Source organism: Stegodyphus dumicola, chromosome 8, assembly GCF_044657685.1.
Source record: "Stegodyphus dumicola isolate Sdum_Otavi_A_Nest chromosome 8, ASM4465768v1".
NCBI lineage: Eukaryota > Metazoa > Arthropoda > Arachnida > Araneae > Eresidae > Stegodyphus > Stegodyphus dumicola.
The window spans coordinates 186,638,609-186,665,962 of record NC_140775.1 but is presented as its reverse complement, the minus strand read 5'-3'; the positions used below and the strand labels follow the sequence as shown (position 1 = coordinate 186,665,962).

At 35.5% G+C, this 27,354-nt stretch overlaps 1 protein-coding gene across 1 annotated transcript in view; it reads left to right on the top strand.

The window, feature by feature from the left end:
• LOC118189363 (uncharacterized) overlaps window positions 1–27,354 on the top strand; it is a 121,626-nt gene that overhangs the window by 70,428 nt on the left and 23,844 nt on the right. The gene's annotated exons all lie outside the window — the stretch shown is intronic.

Below are 27,354 nucleotides of genomic sequence, written 5' to 3'. Positions count from 1 at the left end.
TGAAAAGTTATTAGATCGAACATTTGTAAGGTACTTATACTCCTGCTTCAAGATGTTTAATGGCTCTACAGTGGCGCCCGAACTAAAAGGTGGTGGACGTTGATTCTACACCACCAGGAATTGGCGACTGGGTCGCCTAATCACCAGTCATCCTTTAAAAGGGGGAAGTATATAAGGTAATTTCTGCCTTCTTTCTGCATGTCTTCGTGGGTATTTACTCAGCACGTATTTGAGAGGTCCAGGTTCTAGTCCCGGCGTGGGTATTGCACCTTTTTCGTTTACTCCCTCTTCAAAATAACCTTATGACTCTACACATTACAGACATACTATTTATATTTTAAACATTCATCGAACGGTCTCGAAATCCTTCTAAAATATGTAAACACCCTCTTTATAATTGAACTTTATGATGTTTATGGGATGTTTATTATCCATTGCTGCCTCAAGTATACAATAATTGCACATGAATGTAATCGCTTTGAATGAATGACTTAAATAATAGATCGATTCTTAAATCAATTTCACATAGTGCAAGTTTCGCAAAGACCTCGGAAAATTCCATCATTCATCCTCGGAAACCTTATAACTAGTGGTTGTCTGTCTGAAATGAAAAGTATTATTGCAGTATTATTAAAAAAGAGAGAAAAGCTGCAAGAATGAGATCATTCACTAATTATTTTATCCCACATACTCCGCCCCTTAGCTGCATAACTCGAATTGCATGAAAAAGCGAATCATACTTTATTCACACTTCCAGAAATACACTAATGTACAAAAATTAAGGACGAAGTCGAAAAATTAGCATATCAGCTGAACGAAGAGGCAGAGCGGACAGAAAGACCAATCAGGAGATTAAGTAAGGTGATGTACGGTAGCACATGCGCAGATATGCAGGTAGACGTAATGGGGGAGTGTCTGAGTAGTATAAAGCATGTTGTCGGTGTAAGATCAGTATTCCTGGCAAAGAGATTGCAGGCCGTATAGCAGTTAAAATCACACCGAGTTGCTGCCTCAGCGAGAAATGGCGAATAATCAATCTGTTAGACGACATCTGGATGCTTTTATCCGAGGTCGAATCATTGGGAAGTTGGAGGAAGGCCGCAGTGTGACAAGTGTGGCTGCAGAGTTCGGAATTTCTCACAGCATCGTTTCACGACTTTGACGAAAATTTCAAACTACAGGAACAGCTATCCGGGGGTTTAGTAGTGGTCGTCCACGAGGAACCACACCCGCAGATGACCGGTATATTGCCTTACAGGCCAGAAGAAACAGGCGGCAGACAGCGGGGAAATCGCTAGACACACGACACAGGCGACTGGACGACCGATATCGCGTTTTACCGCGGCCAGAAGACTGCACGGTGGTGGTCTGTTTGCACGACGCCCTGTACGGTGTGTACCTCTAACGCCTGCCCATCGGAGAAGGCGTTCTCTGTGGTGCCGGGAACACCGGAATTGGAGAGACAATGAATGGGGACGAGTACTCTTTACAGATGAGAGCAGATTCAGTCTGAGTAGCGATTCTCATCGCATACTCATCTGGAGACAGCGGGGAAGCCGCAATCATCCCTCGAACATCATTGAAAGGGACAGGTATGGAGGTGGCGGTGTTCTCGTTTGGGGAGGCATCATGCTTGGTAGTCGTACAGACCTTCACATCTTCGACGCAGGTTCAGTCAACGGGACCCGTTATTGTAACGAGATTCTTCTTCCATATGTGCGTCTTTTTAGAGGCGCTATGGGTCCGCAGTTCCTTTTCATGGACGACAATGCACCATGTCAAGCCACAGTCGCTGCCGAACAGCTCTTAGAGAGTGAGGATATTGAACGCATGGATTGGCCGGCACGATCTCCGGATCTCAATCCCATCGAACATGTATGGGATTTTCTAGGCAGACGCTTGGCAGCTCTTACCTTACGACCAGTAACGATTCCGGAGCTTCGATTGGCGCTGCAAGACGAATGGGCAGCAATGCCTCAGCAACTCATTGACACCCTCATTCTCAGCATGGGCAGACGCTGTGAAACCTGCACAGCAGACAGGGGAGATCATATCCCCTATTAAAGACCGGATGTTTCTTGCTGGACACCCATCACAGGGATGTTTCGGCCTTCAGTCGCATTGCGCTCCATGCTACGTTTTCGATAAAGCTTCTTTTTATCCCTCTAATTTCTCTTTTAGTAAGTGTTGCTTACATTACTCATGTCCTTACGTATTGGGGATCTTACGGTATTAAATGTGTTGATTTGGAAAGCTTTTGTACAAAGTTATATTGAAAAAACCGTCTCGTCCTTAATTTTTGCACACCAGTGTAATACCCAAAATACCACTTATAGCTTTCTATGTTTATTCCCCAGAAACATTGTTACGTTAATTGCTCAGTCTATCCGTCCGTACACATAGCTGATTAATGCATTTAGAAGCTTAATTAGTTACTATCTGGGAGATATGTTCCTGCCGTTACGCTTTGGCCGTTCACTATTAATATACAAACAAATAACGCTTTTATCTATAACGTTATCTTTTGTAATAGCTTATCATCTCTAATCTTCATTTAGAGCAGTGGTTTTCAAATTTTGTGGATTCAACGAGTTATGATTTGGTTTGGGCGGAACAGATGTTGTTCTCCGTTATAATAGCATTGAAACCACCGTATTTCCCCTTTTCACCGTTAGATTCTGGAATTGTTTTAAATATTTGCTCCTTTTTCTGTAAGTTTAGATAACGAGCTGGTATAAATTTTTAAGCTGGATTCGTATACATAAGATCGTTGTCGACTTACTAACAAAAATAAACTCTCTAGACCTGCCCGCGAAGGTCGGGTAAAATTCTTTCCTTTTTACTGTTGAACATTATGCCAGGATAATAAGAGAACAAAGAAGTAAACGCGACCTAACATTATAGCAAAGACGAACTGACATTCAGTCTACAACTTTGTTTAACATTTCCGGCACGCTACCTTTTAAAGTCGGAGTTTTGATACTAAAAGGTAGGCAGTCTTATTAAGCCTAGAGGAGTACACAAGTATTGTAAGGATTATGTTAATTTTATTAACAGTTAAATTTTAAGTTCCTTTCCTCTCAAATCCTTAACTTCAACTTACTACTTCCGGCCAGAACGTAGTTTTGGAATCTTGCTGAATATTTGATTAGGAGCAGCGGTATTTAAACCACGAAGTTACTTACAGAATCAGAGAGAATCAGAGTTTCTGATTTACGCGCGTCTGCCCTTTTGGCAACTCTCTCAAAGCTGTTATTACGCTCGGCCGTACTCAGGCCCTTGCTAAGCTTTGTAGTCAAATAAGTTAAGGGACCAACTCGATTTGAATCTTGATAGCTTCGGCTATATTTCTTTATCTAATCTTAGTTTTAGTTTAATTCTTAGTCTCTTTAGTTCAAGTGAGGGCTTTGTTTGTACACTCCCAGGCGGAGTTTTGTTAAATCTTATTGGAATGATAAAGGGTTAGTTACCCTTCTATCTTGGTGTTTCTTGTCACCCGAACTTAAGCGATTATTCGCTTATCAGTTCTTAAGATTCTTCACTTCCAACATTAACTTAGAATTACAAAGTGAGGAAATCTACAGTTTTAGTTCTGCGGGTGTGATCAAAGTGGCACACTGATAGAATAGAGCTTCGAAAAGAGTGCCGAAACGAGCATTGATGTCAATGAACTGGCCTATGAGATGCGGAGAAACAAAGAATACAGACTCTCAGTTGTCCTAGATTATCGATGAGCCCGATCTGGGCACACCTAGGGTTCGTCGTTTGATTTTAGGCAAGATTTCAAGGTAAACATTTAAAACTAATATAGAATAAGGTGATTAGCATACAGCCAACATAATAACATAGAAATTCCTTTCAAACAACTCCTTTTATACCCTAAAAGAACTGTGGAAGATTTCTTTGCAAAATGAGGGTCTTAAAAAATTAACATGGCTAAAATATATGGACTGGTTTGTGATGAGCTGCCGTCTACTGTAAATAAAGATGGTGCAGAGTAATCTATAAATCCTTTTTCATTTAATTTTTCTGTGCGTACAGAAAGAAAGTTTTAGCTGTGTCCAGACCCGACACACTGTTCCAGGGTTAACCGGCCGCACGTTCACCTTTTCTAGTTATTTATGGATGATTTGAGGCTCATTGAGAAATAGAAACATAGGCGCAAGAAGTAGAAATGAAGATATCTTATTGTTACGTTAATATTACTACGTAATCTTATTGGAATGTTAAATTTCTTTTGAAAAAATAATATTGTGATAAATACCTGTAGTTTATGCATAATTATGTTTCATTATGATCTTCCTGTAGCCGTTTTTATCCCAAAAAGCGGTAACACAGAAGGGTTATTAATTTCGTTTTCGCATTTTGTGTTGATTCATTATAAACGGTGAATCACTTTTTAAATTGTTGACACTAAATATTAGATCCCTGTATTAGGGAACTCATACACATTTAACCCCTTATGATCTTCAAATATGAGACTGTTGTAATAATTATGATATTTTATTTAATTTAAAGGCAATTACTTCTAACTTTTTACACCTGACTATATAACACAGCTGCTTTGGAAACTAGCAACCAGAAGGATTGTGTTGCCAAAAATATTTTTGTAATTTAATTGGCTTTGTAACAAAATGTTTCGTCGTGTTTCCACATTGCGCGCATGATATTTTAAAAATGACTGATGGTACATACTTGAAATTGGATGGAATTATTTATATGGGCACTATTTTATGACTGAACCAAAACTGATGAATATTTTAATATTAAAAAAATTTCTGCATGAAAACATTACAGATTTTTTTTAATAAAATACATTTTATAAACTCAACTGCAAATAAAATAAAAATTTAACTCGAAATTCTTACAATTTTTGGTTAAACAGTAGTTTCCAAATGTTTTAAACGCTATATATTAAATATGGAATTAAATTATTCAACATAGTGTTTTAAACCGTGTGCGCAAGGTGGAAACATGACGAAACATTTTGTCACAAAACGGATTAAATTATAAAAATATTTGGGGCAACACAAACTTTCTGATTACTATTTCAGAAAGCAGCTATATTATGTAGTCAGCTGTAAAAAGTTGGAAGTAATTGCTTTTAAAATAAATTAGTTATCCCAATTCTTGCAACAGTCACCTAGTCGAAGATCTTATGGGTTTTAAGGCTTATGAGTCCCCTTAAAAGAAACTAAATGACGAAGAATATGCATAAATGTATGTAAGTTTTTCGCATTGTGATAAAACAACAGTACCTAGAGCCATCCAGTTTTGAATAACGTAATCCTCCACCGAATATCGGCATCTGGAAGCCGGAATGTATTTTATTATGTACGTATTTCGTATTTTGTAAAGCATTTATGAGTTTTTGATTAAGAAACTCAACGATTTCAAAGCGAGCAATGGCAACACTGTACAAGGGGAAAAATTATCTTCAGCCCGCGAGAGTATGTACCGGAAATTCTTAAGATATGCTCTTTTAAATATTTTGAGATAGTGTCGTTGAATTGAAGTTTATGGTTTAAGTGCGAAGTACATGATATTTAATAAATGCAGGTAACATACGAAACGTTAAAAAACGCCCGTTTGGATGTAATCTAAAATATGAAAGGTTTCAGATATATGTTTTTATTTTCTTTGGAAATTAAATTATTCGCGTAATTTTTCGGAAGAGTAAATTAGTTAAAAAAGTTAAAGAGAGAGAGAAAAAAAATAAGCAAGGAAGCACGGTATATTAATATTCCATATATACTTAATATTATTTCATTGGGCTATTTTATTGAAATTCTGAATACAAATTTCATAGATAAAGTTATTAATCGATTAGTCACCATTACTTAAGTAAGTTTATTGGTCAGAATGTGCTTATATCAAATTCTTTTACAAACCATCGAAGTCTGATTCTGTTGACCTTAGCTTTAAACATATTTAACATTCAGTATTTATTCTATATCTATAATTTGTTCTTATTTTTGCAGAGTTGAAAATGATATTTGCTTAAATTTTGGTGGGGAGCATTAAAAGCTCTAAATCTGCCTTAAAAATTTTGGAATATTATTTTTATGAATTTCTTATCAAACTTTCGGAGATTTTTCTTCCTGTTATTTAATACCAAGTCTGTTGATATGTAAAGTTGTGAGTTGTATGTCGAACTGTTATAGTTACCGCTTACAATAAAACAAACATGATGTTTATCCCGAAAATTTACGGTTTGGTTTATTTGCTTAGGTCGACGCACTCGAGAGCTATCTGCATAGCGGAAGGGATACCTTCGTAAAGAATATTCTAAAGGAAATTAGCTAGTATCTAAATTACATACAAGGAAAACCACGTCCATGCAGTCAGCATGAAAAGTGCTGAAACGCTCGTTCAATCATCTTGTTCACCGGGATTTGAACCCGAGTCGAACTACCAATGTTCAACGGTCTTAACCAATCTATGGGCCTACCAGCGGCCGAGCGGTAAAGTCGCTGAACACTGGTAGTTCGGTCCGAGGTTCGAATTCCGCGAACGGTCTGGCTGCATGGGCGTATTCATGGTTTTCCCCATGTGTAACGTGTATACAAGTCAGTTTGCCTTAGAAAGTTTTCACGAAGGCATCCCTCCCCTTAGACAGATAGCCCTAGTGTGCTTTGCCATAATTAAATACACACACACACACTTAACCAATCTATGAGTGGTGAGCCGAAATTTACCTCTGTTTATATCTTATCTTTAAGAATGTACGTACTCCAAAGCAGACAGATTGATGAATGACAGTCTATAAGGTATTTCTCCCACTTCCCTAGCGTGCCTTCGTGGTGTAACGGTAGCACGCTGGGCCGGTATTCCAGAGGTCCGTGGTTCGATTCCCGGCGAAGGCGGTTGCATATTTTTCATCTTTTCTGCTTCCAATTAACCTAATGACTCTACAAGTGGCGCCCGAACTAAAAGGGTTGTGGATGATGATTCTCCGCACCCAGGATTTGGCGACTAGGTCCCCCAAAACCCTAGTCGCCCTTTAAAAAGGGGAGTTTATAAGGTATTTCTCCCACTTCCCTAGCATGCCTTCATGGTGTAACGGTAACACGCTGGGCCGGTATTCCAGAGCTCCGTGGTTCGATTCCCGGCGAAGGCGTTGTTAATTTTTCATCTTTACTGCTTCTCATTAACCTAATGACTCAAAAAAATCTATATAAAAATATCATTTAATGAATTCTTTTAGGTATTTATCTATGCGGCTTGCATAAATTATTTCGAATTTTGATTTTGACTTGCAGAACCCAGAAAAGAAATTACATCGATTCCAAGGGTGCCAGTTTAAAGATAATTGATTTCGAGCAGGGTTTCTTAACACCCCTTGGAGGAATTTTATAATTGCAAGCGAAAGCAATCAACATTTTATTTGGTTGTTCAGTATTCAGGTTTTGGTATTTATCAATATTTTCTAGACTTTCTCTTGTTTAATTAATAAAGCACCTTAAAAATAATCTAAATTACAATAAATACCTTTCAAGTTTTGGAAAGAACGGGGAATGAACTTTTGACACTGGTGAAACGGGTGCAAGGAGCAAAGAAAGGTCTGAGAACTACTGTTTTAAAATATGTGATACAAGCGTTATCGTATTTTCAGATCTTTAGACTATGAATTATTACCCTAAGTTCGATTAACTTTTATAAAAATTATTGTGTAAGGTAGGGGTCTTCAACCAGTGGCATTTTAGTGGCCCCACAATTAAATTTGGATAAAAATTGAAAAATATTTTTAAAATTATGATTTCAAGAAAAATTGCCTTGTCAGCTTTTTGTCGTAAAAAAAATAATTTTTTCTTATTCTTGATGTTTAAGATATTTTATTGACATGCCTGATATTATTTGAGATAAAACTTCTTAAAAGTGACGAGTTTTTCAAAAATTTCACTTTATCTTATGTAATTTTAAAAATTAAAAATTTGACTACGCATAAAGTCTGAATTCCATAAAAAGGGTAGATTCTTATCTTTTTTGTAAAAGTGGTTAACCCGCAGGAAAGCGCGTGGGGTGTGTCATACCCCAACCCTACATAAAAGTGGAATATTCCTAACTTGTGAAACTGAAATTCTGTGCTGCTTTCAGTAGCTGAGTTTCTAGTTGTGGTTGACTTTCAGAACAGCTTTTTCTTTGCCTGTGTGTTTCAGAAAAAGATTTATCGGTATTTTGTTGGAACTGGGGTATGACACACCCCACGCGCCTGACCGCGTAAGTGTTTTTCTGACTGAATATTTAGTTCACAAATTTATTTCTAGAGTGTAACTGTAAATATTTCTACTCGCAAGTGATTTTAAAGTACTTGACATTAAATTCTTAAAAATTTCTAACTGCATTATGGTAAAAAGAATGAGTAACTATGAACTGGAGATGCAACGCATGCGAGATTTATTAGAAAGATTTGAAAGCGATGTAGATTGCATTTCGGAAACTGAAGATGAAAATAAGAATATTTTCTACACTGTTTTGGTTTCCAAAAAGACAAAATATTAATTCCTGATGTTCCTAAAAAAGGAAAAACTGTTCTTATGCTTTCAACATTATATAACGATCATACTATAGATGATACTATTGGAGAAAATAAAACGTCAGGAATTATTTGTTTTAATAATATGACTAAAGGAGGAGTGGATATGGGGAATGAAATGTCAACCAATTATTCAATTGCCAGAATAACGAGGAGGTGGCTAATGGTAATTCTCTTTCCTGCACTGAATGTTGCTGTAATAAATGCTTGAATTATATTACATTGAACTGCTAATCCACCAACCAGAAACAGAAGTCTGTTTTTGAAGAACTTAGCATTACAATTAATGAAAAAAGTATTGAACAAAGAATCGGAGATTAATACTTTACCAAGAAACTGACGTACTGCATGCAAAACAAAAGCAGAAGTTTCGACGAAGAATTAAAACGAATACATGAAATTCGAAACAACTATATGAAAGATGTGATAAATTTTTTGCCCTTGCGCCAAGGACAGAAGAACGTGAATGCAATGTTTAAAATGTGAAAACATTCTGTGCCAAGAACACATGAATGTATTTCGTTCAAAGTGTGAAGAAATAAAATAAGCATTGTGTATTAGAGATGCAATGAAACTTAGAGGCATGATGTTTATTTTTTTATTATTTTCATTTATCTTAATTTTAACTCTAAGATTATTTTGGAAATTAATTTTTTGAAACCCATTTATTATTCACGTATTTATAATACACGAGAACAAGAAAAACAGCTTTAAAACTAAATAAAACTATTTTTATCGTATCTTAAATATTGGGGTATGTGATACCCCACGCGCCCACTTTAGTAACTTTTGTTGGTGTGACTTCCGCCGGGTTAATTTCGTTCGGTCTAAAAGACTTAAACACAGGCTATTTCGACTGTTCGTGAGTGATTTTGGAAGCTGAATATGGTGACGTTGTATATAACGCGGAAGTACGTTGGTTTTTGGAGCCCAGGAAAGATGCTTCAGCGCCTGTTTTCTTTGAAGAGAAAAGTTCAACAATTCATAGAATTTATTTACGAGTTGATGGTGAGAAATGGTCGCTAGACTTTGAATTTCTTTCGAACTTATGAACTGACCCGATACATGTTTCGGAATGTCAGCTTTAAAGAAATTAATTCTGGACAAAGAATGATATCTAAATTTTGAATGCAGTCTACTGGTTTATATACCTATGCTTGAAAATATTTTATGCTCGTTATGAAAAAACAAAATTATAAGAAGTTCGACTCCAGTACCACAAAAATTGAACGGAATATTTAATTTCGAAATTTTCGAATTTTTTATGTCTTTTTTTATCTTGCCTTGTGTAATCCGTTAATTTAGTTAGAATCATTCGAGGAAATAAGTTTAAATCAAGTGCAACAACTAGTGCGTATAACTTAATAGGCCGAGCAAGAAAATCATGTAGTTTCTACATCAAATTATTTTCTCTAGCTCTTCCAAGTCGACTTGGATCCCACCACTGAATATTAGTACAATAGAGAACGTGATGATTTCGATTAAGAGCCTTTTCCAGATAAAGGACAATATGTTTCAGGAACTTATTTGCTCAGGTTATAAGATATTTCTCCTTCCTTCTTGGTATGCCTTCGTGGTGTGGTGGTCTGCACGCTGGGTGCGTATTTAAAATGTCCGCGTTTCGATTCCCGGCAAAGACGTTGCTCATTTTTCATCTTTCCTACTTCCCAAAAACTGCCTAATATCTCTACAGTGGCGCCCGAACTAAAAGGGTGGTGAGTGATGATTCTTCTCACACCTGATTTGGCGATTGGGTCTTCTAAAAACCCCAGTCGCCATTTAAAAGGGGGGTATATAAGGTATTTCTCCTGCCTTCCTAGCACGCCTTCGTGGTGGTCTGCACGCTAGGCGCGTATTGCAAAGGTCGGCGGTTCGATTCCCGGAGAAGACGTTTCTCATTTTAAAAGTCTCCTGCTTCAAAAAAATACCTAATATCTCTACAAAATTACTAGAAGTGTAATGCAGTTAATATGTCATAAAGTTCTAGCAAACTAATAGTAAAAGCATGGGATATCCTTCATAAATTAATAAAGTAAATTCTTGAAACATTTGATAGTGAAACAAATTAAGTTAGAATCATTAGAGGAAATAAGTTTAAATGAAGTGCATGAAAAAGTGCGTATAACTTAATAGGCCGTACAAGGAAATCATGTAGTTTCTACATTAAGCTTTTTCCTCTAGCTCTTCCACGTCCATTAGTGGCGGACGTGGACCCCACAACTGAATATTTGTACTGTAGAATCTCTTTTAATCCTCAGGGACCGTACCGATTCCGGATAAGAGGCTTTTTCGGAAAAAGGAATATATAATTAACTTATTTAGTCAGGTTTGGTTGGCATCTGCAGCATACGAAGTTTGTGTGAGGTAATGTTTTTGATTCATCGGCGAAAATTGATATTTTTTGCCAAATCAGTTTCAATAAACAGTATTGATAATCGTACAGAGTATTTAAAACTGGAGCACATAACATGATTTTATATTTCAGAAACATTACATTTTAAAATTATGATATTTACTATCCGATGAGAACTGCGAGTTCTTTAGAATAATGGCATGTATCTTCGAATCTCTGCTTGCTTGTAAGATTGTCTCTGTAGTTTTCAAAATTCTCTTTGCATGCAATCAAACTTCATCATGTATGTACACAAACGAACCCCTTTCGCGAAATGTTATAAAAATCTGCAATTGGTCAGTCGGCTTTGTTCGATGAAGCTTTCTTAATCTGCACGTCGTTTTCATCTTCTTGCCCCTCCTCCTCTTCATTCTTCCAACATTGTCTTGATAATAGGATGATTTGATTTTAACATGCCTTTTTCACTATTCTTAATTTCCTATTGAAAAGAATCCTGCGACAATCATAAATCCTTTGTAGAGACATTAGGTATTTTTGAAAGCAGGCAAGAGAGATTGGAAAATTAGCAGCGCCTTCTCTGTGAATCGAACTGCGGACCTCTGGAATACGCACCCAGTGTGCACACCACCACACCACGAAGGCATGCCAAGAAGGCGGGAAAAATACCATATAGCCTTACTAAAGCTTTCTTTGCTTTGACAGAGACCAGGTTTGCATATTTTGTTCCTTTTCGCTTCGTTTTCGATACTACATAGAACGTTTTTTGTTGCAGTTATTTAGGTTAACTATTTCTTCATCAAGAGGGAGAATATATTTAAATTTATATCCTCCTAAATAATGATAGTCAAATCAGCAGCTTGTTAATCTAAAATTCCTTAAAGTTTTAGAGAGTGTGATATTGAAATTCGGGCTTGCAGGGACACATTTTTGAGTGGAGGACTACGCTATTCAAAATTGGGTGGCTGTCGTTTTTTTCGGTGTGCGAGGAAAACACATACATGCATGCAGATTCTCCCTTATTTAATTTCTTTAAAATAATATATGGCGATAATATTTTTGTTTCAAAAGAATAAATTGAATTTAAATAAATTTAATTTAAATACAAATTTAATTAATTCTTTGCGCCATTGCTGCAAGGAATGAAATTTAAATTTAAAGAAATTTAAATTTTAACAAACATGTGTATGCGTAAAAAAAGCAAATTTAAAGTTAAAATAATTCAAAAATTTGCAAACATATAAAAGATTTAAATTTCGAACTAATCTAAAATATCATTCAAATTCAGGTGGCATAAGTAAATCAAGTGCAAAACCAAACCATGCAAATAAATTCACCAATTTAGAAAATTAAAATTAATCTAAATTTTTTTTTTTTTTAAAAATGCATAAGTGAATGACGGTTGAGCAGGCAGGAGACAGACTTATCAAGGGGAAGTTGCCTCCAAACCTAACTCTACAATCATTCAATTCGTGTTTCGTCATTTATGTAGGCCACGGGTAAAAGTTAAAACCAAAAGTAAAGAGTGAAGAATGTCCAAAATGAAATACCAATAAAGTGGTACCTTTCGAAATTAGCAATTAAAAATTAAAGTTCTAAAAGGAAAATACCAATGAAGCTTTTTGAGAAATAAGCAATGTAAAGTCAAGTATTAAATTAAACTTTAAAAAAAATTAAATTTTTAAAAATTAATTCAGAAACAGAAGCATTTTAGAAACCCTTGTCTACAGAAACCTCCCCGACACGAATAATCAATAAAATATAATAAAAGGAAACATAAATATCAATAAAAGGAAAATAAAAAGGAACTAAACATAATTTATATAAACTAATAAGAAACAAAAAGAACTAATTCATAATTAAAAAAAAACAAATATATACTTAAAAATATAATTTCATATCTAGAAAATACTTAAATACTACATAAAAATATTTAAAAAATACTTAAAGCAAGTAAATAGTAAGTTTTAATTCTAACTTACCTACTATATGAGCGTTGGGGTCTGCAAAAGGTTTTCCAAAGTGATGTAAGTGTGTTTGTTCTTCAAATTATATAGATGGCGCTTATGTAAGTAAAGTTGAGTGCCAAGATGCTATCTTTGTTTTATTAAAAATTTTTTGCAAACTTTAATATTAAAATTTAAATATAAATCTAGAAAAATTTAAATATCCTAAAAGTATGTAATTCAAGTTTTAATTTTAACTGATCAACTATTTATGGTAGGGAGTTAAGTAGCTGAGCCAATCAAGAGATGTAAGTTTGCTTTGCAAATGTCATAAAAAGAGTACTAATTGAAGTAAAGTAGAGTTAAGTGGTTATTGTGAATTAATAAATGTAAACTGTTTGTAATATGAAATGTGTGTTCTGTTGCAAAATTGCGTAAATATTGCAAATAATAACGTTAAGTGAAAAAAAAAATTGTGAAAATTGCAAATAATTAAAAAGTAATTAAGTAAAACTGAAATGTTTTAAAATTTTTTAAAATAAGTTTTAAAGTAAAATTTAAAAAGTCTTAAAATGTCTTAAAAATTCTTAAAAAATTTCCCAAAATTTTTTGAAATGAATTCCTTAAAAAACCTCTAAAAAAATTCCGAGAAATTTCCTAGAAATTTCCCAAAATTTCTTTAAAAAGTTAATTAAAAGTTATATTTAATGAAAGAAAATATTGAAAATTTAATGAACTTGATTTCAACTGGTATATCAAAACTTAACTAAATACTGGCTAAAGTATGGAAAATTAGAAGAAGAAGATTAAAATAATATTTGGTGGCAAGAATTTGGAACGTGATACGTTGTTTATAGTGAGCCAATGTGAAATCCCGCTTTCAGTCTAATAACCCCTTTTTATGCTGAAAAGGTACTTACATATAAATAAACCAGAAGAGAAAAGTAAAGGATAAAAAATTAAAAGAAAATTCTTAGAAACACTGACAAAATTTTGTTTCTCTGCCTTAAGAATGTTGCTTTTTAAAATATGTCATCTTAAATTAAAGCTAGCTTTACTTTCTACTTCCTTTATAATTAATAGAGCATATAGTTATTCATGATGGTAATTTATATCATATGCGTACCAAATGTTAAAGTAAAATCCTGATTTTTAAACTTGCGGTAAAGTGCCTTATGATGAACATTTCTCTTCTATTAAGGAATATAACTTCTATTTCCTAAGAATATAACTTTTTATTTTAATTTTATGGCAACTGAACGACTTTCAACGTGTCTCAGAGAACAATCCCTTTGAAATATTAAACTGTTCTTAAATTTGTATGAATTCTTTCAAGCACGCTAAATTCTTAATGTAATAAATTCTTTTCAAATAAAATACATATTTCTTCTCCTTGAAAATTTGATATAAGTTATTTTCCACATTGTTTACCTAAACATAGCTTTTAAATTTCTCAAAAAGCTAGTGTGTGATTTGAATGCAGTGAAAAGTGTAATATTCGTAAAAATTAAGAATATTTCATTACATTATTCTTTTAAAGTATTAAAACTAGTAGCTACTAGTTTTTAATCAAATAAGGTAATGATAAATATATTTATCGAAACTGAAATTTTAAAACGAGAAAAGAATTAATTTTTAAAAAGCCTTGTCAAAAGAAACATGCAAATATTATTATGATTAAAGTTATAAAGAAATGGTAGTGTGCATTTAGGCTAAACTTTTGAGTTTGCTGTTAGTGTAATTTCAGATTGCATATAATATTGAATTATGCGCTAACTATATGCGTAAAGGTCAAAATCAACTTTTATTAACATAAATATTGTCTCATTGCATTTATATGCATTTATGTTAATAAAATTTATGTTTTATGTTAATAAAACATGCATTTATCTGCATGCATGTTTTAGACAGTTTTTTGTCTAAACAGTTTTTTGTTAATAAAACATGCATTTATCTGCATGCATGTTTTATTAACAAAAAAACTGTCTAACATAAATATTGTCGTGATGAAGAATCAAAACACGTCAACATATTCGTCAGTATTACGCAGGACAAATCCAAAGACGCGTTATAGTCGTCGAAAAATTATGATAAACACGCTGAAGCAATCTACAACACAGGCTTTAGGCTATACTGGCGAAGAGTTTCACCGCAAAGCACTAAAGTACAGCTCCCGACTCAATCGATCATTCTCGAACTAATTTCTGAACTCAAGAAACGAAATTATAATTAAAAAGAAACTCAAGATACTCTCTACGATACTGCTACTCTGCGTGCAGTTAGGGTATATATAGCTTTTGACCTGCCTTCGGGAACATTCTTACACTGGCGCCCGAACTAAAAGGTTGGTGGATGATGATTCTCCACACCCAGGATTTGGCGATTGAGTCCTCTAAAAACCCCAGTCGCCCTTTAAAAGGGGGAGAATATAAGTTATTTCTCCCACCTTCGTAGCGTGCCTTCGTGGTGTGGTGGTCTACACACTGGGCGCGTATTCCAGAGGTACGTGGTTCGATTCCCGGCTAAGGTGTTGCTCATTTTTCATCTCGCCTGCTTCCAAAAAATACCTAATGCATCTACAAACTTGTAGAGATATTAGGCATTTTGGAAGCAGGCAAGATGAAAAATGAGCAAACGCCTTCGCCGGGAATCGAACCACGGACCTCTGGAATATCGGCCTAGCGTGCAGAACCACTACACCACGAAGGCTCGCTAGGGAAGTGGGAGAAATACCTTATAAACTTACTCTAGGATAAAGCAAGTCAGAAAGCACCTAACATTTGCATTTCTCTACCCAAAAACGTACTTATTTTCGCGCACCAGCGGCCGAGCGGTAAAGTCGCTGAACACTGGTAGTTTGGTCCAAGGTTCAAATCCCGCGAACGGGCTGGCTGCATCGGTGTTTTCGTGGTTTTCCCCATGTTTAACGTGTATACGAGCCAGTTTGCCTTAGAAAGTCCTCCACGAAGGCATCCCTCCTCTTAGGCATATAGCCCTAGTGTGCTTTGCCATAATTAAATACACATTAAATACACATACTTATTTTCACTGAGCCTTTTAAAGGAACAATAAATTGCTTGAAAAACATCGTTAAAAGGAAGAAAACGGAACAAAACTATGTTTCTGTTTCTGTCTGAGCAATTACAATTATGTTAAATAATCTTGACAGTTATACATCCTGATAAGAAGACTTCAGCATTTAAAACACTAATCTTTCCAGTACATAAAAAGATAGGAAAAAAAAAAAAAGCACACTCTGAAAGATTAAATGCGTCAGACATAATTAAGCACACAGCGAAAAGAGAGCCAGAAATTATTCTCATACCCAGATAAACCAAAAACCGTGAAGAAAAAAGAACATCATCCAGGAAGTATATTTTTCTTTGCACCGCTTCTCTCTCTTTGTGTATCTCTCCATAATTCAAACATGAACACGACAGCATCATCACGATAGTTCAGGTCTAGTTGAGTGCATTGGAAAACAAGAAATTTGCTTCTCTGCTAATGACTTAAGAGCCGTTAAACACAAAGAGTAATTATCTCGCTAATTGTCGCCAGTTTGGGCCATCAGGGAGAGGGTTATAAATCAACCGGAATGTCTTTCGGTATAAAATGTAGGTCAGACTTCTTGTCTCAAAGGGCAGAGGTACTTCCATTCGATAGGTATATATTCGATTCGTATTAGCTGGAACATTTTAACTTTGATGAGGACCATTTCTAGTATAATTATGCATTGTAAACATACAAGGAGATATTTATGTACTGGTAACTTTATATATTAGTTGTAAATTTTGAAAAATAATTTAAACGTTTTCCCAGTAAATTCACATTACGTTATTGGCTCATATCATATGTAAATATGATCCTTATACATGCTCATGCTTTCTAATTCCATTGCCAATAACGTTAGGAAAACTCACATTTATACAGGGTGGTCAGAAAAATTTCCCCCATATATAATCGCCTAGCGGTGGATCAGCTCAACCAACTGAAGCGAAGTTCCAGATGTTGCCACTTGAAGGTGTCAGTTCGATATTGTAATGATTAAAAACAATACAATTCTCACGTCTCGTTTCAGAAAAAGTCCGATTTTGTGTCAAAATATCTATTTTAGAGCAAAGCTGTATATAAATCTAATATATATTCTAAGTCCTGCTTTCGGTACATGAAAAACGCAAGTCAAATGTCTTCAATCGGCCCAGTAGAACGGGAGACAAGTGACAAGTGACGGAGGACGCGGGCACTGTCCCTTTACCTTAATGGTTAATCAGTAAAGCACCACGTCCGCCATTATCCAGAGCCGCCGATGGGGTTCGCTGCCGTCCAAATGCCCGGGTCCCAGTGTTTGTTGGTATCTGAGAAAAATATAAGTACATGGCCATACAGGGGCTTTTGTAACATGCTACTTTTACAATACGTTGCGATACTAATGATTCAATTATAATACATTTAAAAACTTATTTTTCAGCAGTGCACTATATATTACGAAGTAGAATGGGAGATAGAGAACTGTCCCTTTTTTGTGCTGAGTGTTTTGTACCATTGTATAACATACCTTACTTAATTATATTCATCTAGCAACGGGGCCCACCAGCGGCCCAGCGGTAACGTCGCTGAACACTGGTAGTTCGGCCTGAGGTTCGAATCCTGCGAACGGGCTGGCTGCATCGGTGTTTTCGTGGTTTTCCTCATGTGTAACGGGCCCACCAGCGGCCGAGCGGTAAAGTCGCTGAACTCTGGTAGTTCGGTCCGAGGTTCGAATCCCGCGAACGGGCTGGCTGCATGGGTGTTTTCGTGGTTTTCCCCATGTGTAACGTGTATACGAGCCAGTTTCCCTTAGAAAGTCCTCCACGAAGGCATCCCCCCCTTAGGCAGATAGCCCTAGTGTGCTTTGCAATAATTAAATACACCACAACAACACCACAACCTCATGTGTAACGTGTATAGGAGCCAGTTTCCTTAAAACGTCTTTCACGAAGGCATCCCTCCCTTAAGCCCTCGAGTATTTTGCCGTAGTCTAATAAACCAAACCAAATCTTCTAGTAACCTATAAAATCTTTCGTTATTCCACTTGTGGCATCTCTATTGATAATCCATATTAAACTTTGAAAGAGCTCTTGGGAGGGACCACTAAATCTTGAACGCTTTCACATTTTTAGCCCATAGAAGCAATTTGCCCAGAAGGGCTATTAATTTCGTTTTGGCGTTTTGCGTCAGTTCACTATAAATTTTGTTCATTTTTCAATTTGTTGCCAGCAAATATTAGAGACCTGCATTATATTTAAGGAAATTAAATAATGAAGAGTCTTCATAATTGTATTGTAGACAAATTAGGATTTTTTGGAAACAGGATAAATGAAAAATTTTCAACGCCGAATCGAACTATGGACCTCTCAATTACGCGCTGAGCGCGCAGACCACCTCACCACGAAGGCATGCGAAGAAGGCGGGAGAAATACCTTATATACTTCCGCTTTTAAAGGGCGATTGGGGTTTTTAGGGGACATAATCTCCAAATCTTGGGTGAGGAGAATCATCATCCAACACCCTTTTAGTTCGGGCGCCACTGTAGAGACATTAGTCCCCCTCGGAGGTTGACTCCGGAGAACGCCTGGGAAGCACTGGTTAGGATCTGTACTTAGGCAGTCTCAACCACCAAGGGCATAAATAACAGACTGCCATGTCTGCCCTTACTCTGTGGGGTCGCAAAATTGTCGATTGATCCAGGGCGGGGCTGCATTTAATCATATTTGGCGCCTATAAGTCGCATTAGGTCGAGAGCCGCCTCGTTCCACCAACGTTTTAAGACATTAGGTAATTTTAGGAAGCAGGAGAGGTGAAAAATTAGCAACGCCTTTGCCGGGAATTGAACCACGGACCTCTGAAATACGCGCCCGGCGTGCAGACCACCACACCACGAAGGCATGCGAAGAATACGGGAGAAGTACCCTATAGTATGTGTGTTTCTCGTACTGTGCCTAGAGCCATCAAAATTTGAATAACATACGTCTCCACCCGAACATAGGCATCTGGAAGCCCTAATTTGTTTTATTATCTATTTCATATTTTGTAAAGCATTTATAAGTTTTTGATTATGATACTCAACGATTTCAAAGAGAGCTATGGCGATACCGTAAGAAAAAAAAATACTTTCACCTCCAGGCGCGCGAGACTGTGTATCGGAAATTCTATAGATATGCTTTTTTAAAATTATTTTGGGATACTGCCATTGAATTGAATTTTATGGTTTAAAAGCGAAGGACATGATATTTAATAAATAAAAGTAACACACAAAACGGCAAAAAAAGCTCCTTTGGGAGTAATATAAAATTTGAAAACTTTGAGTTTTATTATTATTATTATTTTTTATTTTGTTGCATTTTTCGTATCACATTTCATTGTAATCTTGATTAAATGATTTGTATATTTCAATATCTTTTAATTTGTGTTTAATAATTGAATAGAAATAACTTTTTTAATTTGTGGTTAATAATTGAAGGTAATGTCGAATACCTTAGAAATGTTATATGTTTAATTAATTTATTATTTTATAGTCATGAACAACAACAAAAATGACAAAGGTCAAACGAATGCTAGAAAGTGCCATAGTACTGATAATCTATGAATGAATGACTGCAGTATACATTTGAAATGAAAAATTTAATTGCGAAAACTTTTAATGAGAAACAAAATTAACTTTGGTAATTAAAATGCAACAAGAAAAAACTGTCATATTTTTTATTGTTAAAACATCTGGTGAATTGATCTTGGCAGTCCACGTTCCACTATTCCATCAAAAGGAAGAAAACATAGTTATTAGAACATAAACACAAAAATTGTTTTCACAAAATAATAACTGAAGGCCAAAGAAATGAATAAAATTGAAGTAAATTTAGAATAAGCTACTGCTTTAGAATCCGTGAAATGTTAAGCATAAATTACGATCTTAATTACTAATGAACGGTCAGTGGTACAAATTTCAGCAGTCTCTTGATTGGATTATTGATTTATGGCAAAATCTAACGAAACTTGTCTGCCTGGCGCTTCATCCCAATTTTGATCAAGAGCTCTGTAGGGGATCGTGTAGGAGTTTATTTAAGAGTTAATATTTCTGCGTTGTGATTTTGGAAATTTTAAAGCAATTTCGCACAGGAAATATAAAGAAAACATTACGAAATCTTTAAAGTAAAATTTTTGTTTTAGATAACACGTTATTTTTATGTTAGTTCTTTCCCGATTTTCTATGTCTTCCATTCAGCTTCATAAGGTGTTATCTCTCTCATTGTAGTAGTATGCCATAGCTCATTTTTTACATTTCCTGCCCCCCCCCAAAATCACCAAGTGCAGATTAATTTGCTTTTAAACACAATAATTCCTCACACATTTTTACCGTTTTAACCTCTTCGTCGTCAGTGTAACGCATCTAGCGCGTTCAAGTGAAACTTCCCCAGGGCGGCTATAACACGCCTCAAGCGTTCTTCTACATTTAAAAACTTTTAAACGTTTAAAACGTTTTCTAAATGTTTACTTGTTTGAGTTTTTATTTTTGTTTGTTCTAATACCTCCTAGTGGGCAGTGCTAACCAGGTATTCTATATCTAAATGAATTTGCCCCGGGTTTTATGAATATTCGCGCCATTTTACATAAGATAAGGCAGTGAGAGATGGCTTTGACGTCTACTCAGCAGAAAAAGAGAAAAAGCGAGGTTGTGAATTGGAAAGACAGGAAAGATATACGTTTGATGAGTTCAGTCCATAATAACTCGATGATTGATGATGGAACACGGAAAAAACTGTAAAAAAAAACAATAATTGTAAAAGATTACAATAGCAAAATGGGAGGAGTGGACCGCCTGGATCAGATGTTATCAAATTATCCTGCTGTTAGAAATAAGCAGAGATATTATTACTTTTCTATTATGCTTTATTTCATTATCATTTTACTTAATATTCATTGACATTCATCCATTACGAAAGTCATGTATGGAAAGTTATGATTTACAGAGAAAACAACATTACATTGTACGAAAAACAGACGGCCGCTGGGGGGGACATTTTCGCGGACAGGAGAGGACGGCGAAAGGGTTAAACTAACTATACCGTCAAAAAACCGACAGGAGAAATTATGCAAGTAATTTAGTTTCCGAAGAATGGGTTTACAGTTTGTAACTTGGTATTGTAATTCATTCTATTTTACCTAAATTTGGAACAAATGAATACATGTATAACTATTAGTACAAAACATTATCAAGTCTTAAATTTCTGCCGTTTTTAGTGCGAATGTTATATGATATTTCGATATTCCTACAATATCAAATTTTTCTTTGAATTAAAAATTTTTTCATTGCCATATCTAATATATATTAATATATTAATTTATATATTAATATTAATTTAATAAACTAATATCTGTAGTTCATCATTAAGTGCGCCAAGACGGCAAACTCAAAATAGATTTTTCTCCCCGTCTGCTTCAGACTACACCATATTTTATAAAAAAAACATTAAATAAGTAGCTCAATTAAAAGTTTTTATCATTGTTGTTTTGAAAGTGTTCGACAATTTGGTTTTATAATCTGCGAAAATTTTATAGCTTTGCATCCATTACAGTTTTAGACGTTGAAAGTTTAAAATCTGAGACCTCAAATACTCGAAAAAAATCGAGCGATTTAAAAAAATTCCCAACCATTCACTAGTTACAATTTTCATGCAAATTTCATCAAAAAAATGTTTTTTTTTATTACTTTATTCCACGTATCATATAGCTGTAGAGACATTACATAATTTCGAAACAAGAGACATGAAAAATGAGCAACGCCCTCGCTGGGACCTCTGGACTACGCGCCCAGCGTGCTGACCACTACACTGCGAAGGCATGCTAAGAAGGGAAAAGAAATACCTTATATACTCTCCCTTTTATAGGGCGACAGGGGATTAGGGACCCAATCGCCAAATCCTGTTGGTGGAGTATCATCAAACCACCACTCCTTTTTAGTTCGGGCGCCATTGTAGAGACATTAGGTATTTTTGAAACAAGAGACATGTAAAATGAGAAGTACCCTCGCCGGGACTTGAAGCTCTCGAATACGCGTCGAGTGTGCTGGCTACTACGCCACGAAGGCATGCACGAAGAAGTCGGGAGAAATAACTTGTATAGGAAAATTCTGATATGACTCGTGTGTTCATCAAAGAAAGGTAGCAGGAAAAAATATTTAGACATTAAATGAAAACTCTATATCTAAATTTGGGGGGAAAAAAAAAAAAAAAAAAAAAAAATAGCCTTTCCACATTACCATTGACAAATACTCCTTGGACAAAATTTGAACTCGATAGCTTATTGGGATGTAGTTTAAACATTTGTGGCAAAATACCATGCACAGTGAAACACGAGTGAATTAAACAAATAACAATACATTCTGACACTTGTTATCTTTGGGGCAATTTTCCCGGAAGGGCTATTAATTTCGTTTCGGCATTTTGCGTTGGTTCACTGTAAATGGTGTTTCACTTTTCAAATTGTTGCCACCAAATATTAGAGCCCTATATTATATTTAAACAAATTAAAGAAAAGGAATATGCATGAATGTGTGTATGTTTCTCGAATTATGGAAAAATGACGGTACATAGAAAAATCGAATTTTGAATAACGTAGTCCTCCACTCGAATATGGGCATCCGGAAGCCCAAATTTGGAATTCGCTTCATTAACTATCTCATATTTTCTAAAATCAATTTGTCATGAAGGACTATTGTTTTCGTTTTGCGATTTTGCGTTGAATCACTAGAAATGTCCGTTTCACTTTTCAACCTGTTGCCACCAAATGTTACAGTCCTACATTATATTTGAAGAAATTAAATAATGAAAAATCTGTTTAAATGTATGTATATTTTTCTCATTGTGATAAAACAACGGTAAATAGAGTCATCGAATTTTGAATGACGTAATCCTCCTACGAATACGGGCATGTGGAAGACCAAATTTGAAATTTGGAATTTGTTTTTATTATCGATTTCATATTTTGTAAAACTTTAACGAATTTTTGAGTAACAAACTCAATGATTTAAAAGCGAGGAATGGCAACACTGTAAGGAGAAAAAACCTTTTTTATCTCCAGCGCAAGAGACTGTGTATCAGAAATTCTAAAGATATGCTCATTTTAAAATTATTTTGTGATTTTTCTGTTGAATTGAATTTTATGGTTTAAAGGCGAAGAACATGATATTTAATAAATAAAATAACACACAAAACGTTTAACAAACGCCTCATTGGGCGCAATATAAAAATCTTGAAGCTATCAGATTTTATTTATTTATTAATTGATTTTTAAATTAAAATTAAAATTTCGTCAAAAATTAGCCTCTTGCAGTGAGTCCAAAACAGAATAAAAGCAAAGATCATTAAAAACTATCTTAGATTGAGTTTGAGCAGCTGACAGGGTAATAGAATATGTTTGAGAGATAACTATTACGCCTTGCTGCTTAATCAATAGAAATAAACTCTCGGATAATTGTACTCGAGCACATTACTTGAGAACTTGCCAGAGTTCAGAAAACTGCACTAATTATTCCATGCCTCTGTTTCTTCCTAGCGCAGTCAACTACTTTCTGCTTTCCCAAAACTTTGACTTACTATTAATCTCTTCTAAGCAGCTGCAGAGTGGAGTAATGAAAGGAATGAAATGTGGTAAATGTTCGCTTACATCACTGTAAGTTTCCTAATTTTGATGTAAAAGTACGTAGGGTGTTTATGCATTTTTTAAAACGATTTCAGAGCCTTTTAATTAGTGTTTAACACATAAATGTATTAGTTTTAATCATTTAATATAATAAATTTTTTCTCAGCTGTCAGGGCATAAGGTATTTCTCCCGTCTTCTTAGCATGCCTTCGTAGTGTAGTGGGCAGCAAACTGGGCGCGTATTCAGGAGGTCCATGTTTCGATCCCCAACGAGGGCGCCAAAAAGAGGAAGTGTATAAGGCGAGAGAAGCCTTCGTAGTGTAGTTGTCAGCAAGCTAGACGCGAATTTGAGAGGTCCGTACCGGCGATGGCAAAGCTCATTTTTCACATCTCTTGCTTCGAAATAACCGAATTTCTCTACAGTGGCGCCCGAACTAAAACGTGGTGACTGATCATTCTTCACTACCAAGATTTGCCGATTGCGTCCCCTAAATTCCTAATCACCCTTTAAAAGGGAAATTATATAAGGTATATCTCGCTCTTTCTTAGCATGCCTGCGCTGTGTAGTGGTCAGCACGCTGGACGCGTAGTCCATAGGTCCGTGGTTCGACTCCCGGCGAAAGCGTTGCTCATTTTTCATCTTTCATGCTTCCAAAAAATCCTAGTGCTTCTACAAGTGTGCATCGTGATTTCCATAATAGCCCATAATACTAGAGCTTTTCATAAAATTTCCAGCGGTATTGGTTTCCATTCTTTTTCTAGTACTTTTCAGGGTCCAAAAATCGTCGGGGGTTTCCCTGTGTATAGAGGTCATGTCAAGCCACTAAAGGCACAATATTTCATAAGTGAAACATAAAGGGACTTGGTGGTTTGCTCGTAGAAAGAGTTCTTCCGAAAACATCAAAGGCACAATAATCCGTAAGTGAAAAGTCAATGGACGTTTCAAGATTACTTTAAAAAGGGATTTGCAATACTTGTATCAGTCTTTTTCTTTTCAAGAAATGCAGAGTTACCTGTCGAAGGTTGACCTGTCGCTTTGACTTGATGAAGTTTCACTCTTTCATAGTTATTGGGATAAAGAAGTGGAATGTTTTCTGTAAATATTGGAAGCAGCTGCAGAGTGGAGTAATGAAAGGAATGAAATGTGGTAAATGTTCGCTTACATCACTGTAAGTTTCCTAATTTTGATGTAAAAGTACGTAGGATGTTTATGCATTTTTAAAACGATTTCAGAGCCTTTTAATTAGTGTTTAACACATAAATGTATTAGTTTTAATCATTTAATATAATAAATTTTTTCTCAGCTGTCAGGGTATAAGGTATTTCTCCCGTCTTCTTAGCATGCCTTCGTAGTGTAGTGGGCAGCAAACTGGGCGCGTATTCAGGAGGTCCATGTTTCGATCCCCAACGAGGGCGCCAAAAAGAGGAAGTGTATAAGGCGAGAGAAGCCTTCGTAGTGTAGTTGTCAGCAAGCTAGACGCGAATTTGAGAGGTCCGTACCGGCGATGGCAAAGCTCATTTTTCACATCTCTTGCTTCGAAATAACCGAATTTCTCTACAGTGGCGCCCGAACTAAAACGTGGTGACTGATCATTCTTCACTACCAAGATTTGCCGATTGCGTCCCCTAAATTCCTAATCACCCTTTAAAAGGGAAATTATATAAGGTATATCTCGCTCTTTCTTAGCATGCCTGCGCTGTGTAGTGGTCAGCACGCTGGACGCGTAGTCCATAGGTCCGTGGTTCGACTCCCGGCGAAAGCGTTGCTCATTTTTCATCTTTCATGCTTCCAAAAAGACAGTACGTTGAGTTCATTTCTACCTTTTTACTTCCTTATACGAAGTAAAAAGGAAGTATTGTAATCGCGAAAAGTTTCAGGCAGCATATTTCAAGGAAAATATCTATTTTGACCGCTATCAAATGCAATTTAACGATGTTTATGCGTGATATCTGTACGTAAGGACAGAATAAAAGACTCTTTTCCCCCAAAAAAATTATAAAACTGCTTTAAAATGAATTCTGAAGAGAATTTTTCGTGGCGTCTGTACGAACGTATGTACGTACGTACGTATCTCGCATAACTCAAAAACGAGTAGCCTCAGAACGTTGAAATTTTGTATATAGGACTGCTATAACATGTAGATGTGCACCTCATATTTTGGTTCCAATCTGCCGCACCAAACGTATATAAGTATATTTATATATATATCCACTCTGTTACCCGGCTCAGTGATCTCAGTTTCTTTACTCTTATATGTCTGTAACTTGTACATTTTGTGCTTTAAAAATGATTGACTTATTTTGTTTTTATCTTCCGGTTAACGTTTTTATGCCTTTAGTAAATCTGTATGCAATATTTTTAGAATTATCAACAATTTTAAAGTTGTTTAAGTGCCGCTAAGCCTAATAATGTTTTTGATGGCGGCCATTGCTTGTTTACATTTGAAACAGCAGAATAGCGGATTTGTTGCCAATTTAGAGAAACTTAGTTTCGCAACAACAAAGATAACGCCTTCATTTATTATTGCGAATTAAATCATGATTAATCTTTTCTGTAATTTTTTCGAGGAAATAAGTGTTTAAGATTTACTTCATAACTTTTAATACGGATATTTTGAGTTTTTATGTATTTTTGCCTTCTCGCGAAGTGAGAACTGAAATAATTGAATGAGAAGTACTCAAACGTTTGTGAAAAACTGTTTTTTTTTTTTTTTTTTTTTTTTTGGTTTGTTTGCTTAATTTATTTTATCATCGTTCTAGCCTTATTATAGTATTTGAATAGAACATGTGGCAACGATTAGATAATTCGTTAAATGGTATAAATTTTGTGCATTCTGAGTTATAATACGAACGAAATACAATACTGTTAAGTGAACCTTGCGCCAGAGTGTTGCTATGGTAAACAAATAGAGCGAATTTTAAAGAATGCATTTATTCTATTGTGGTTTATGCGCTGTCGGCGAAGTAGATTTAATTCAATCCAATAAGTTTAAATGAAATGGAAGAAAAAATGCGTATAATTTAATATTCCGTACAAGGAAGTCATGTGGTGTGCACATCAGATTTTTTAGATTTTACTTTCCTTATTTTTAATTTACCATTGTAACAGAAACTTGTGACAATCATAAACCATGATTGAAACTTTCCATTGACGGAAACAGTTTTATATATTTTTTCCTCTTCGTTTTCGATAATAAATAAATCTTTTTTTATTTCATTCATTTACGTAAACCCATGCTTCATCAACGCTCACAATGCATTTCCATTTCTCTCTCGCAATGTAGTTTCCATACAGGATTCTATTAACTGTTCTGTGTTGAGCCACATTGCCTGTACAAATGTTGCTGAAACGTATCCCTCAACCCACAGCTCGTCTGCAAGCGACAATTTGTAAAAAGAATAAATTTAAATAGGAGACGATATTTCTAATTTCAGATACTAAACTGTTACGAAAGTTTTATTCCAAAGCGTTCGCTATTGTTGAATTCTTTACAGAAAGCATTCTAAAGATGTGTAAACACGTAATTCATTTCAGATTTGCTCAAAAATATTGAGATTTGGTGGGATCTTGGCAAGTCTCCAGCCTCAGAGGAATTTCGCTTGGATCTGCAGATCTTTGCAGTTTTGCATAGTCCTGCTGAAACAGCTCAGATACACCAGAATGTATCTAAGGCATCAACGGTTGTAACTTATTAGAAAAGATGCACATATAGATGTTTCCCTAATCAGAAACTTTTGTAGAGGTGTCAGAATTGTCACTGAATGCCAACCTGAACAATCTAAATGCTTAGGTCCACCATCGCCCGAGCGGTAAAATCGCGGAACACTGGTAGTTCCGACATGGGTTC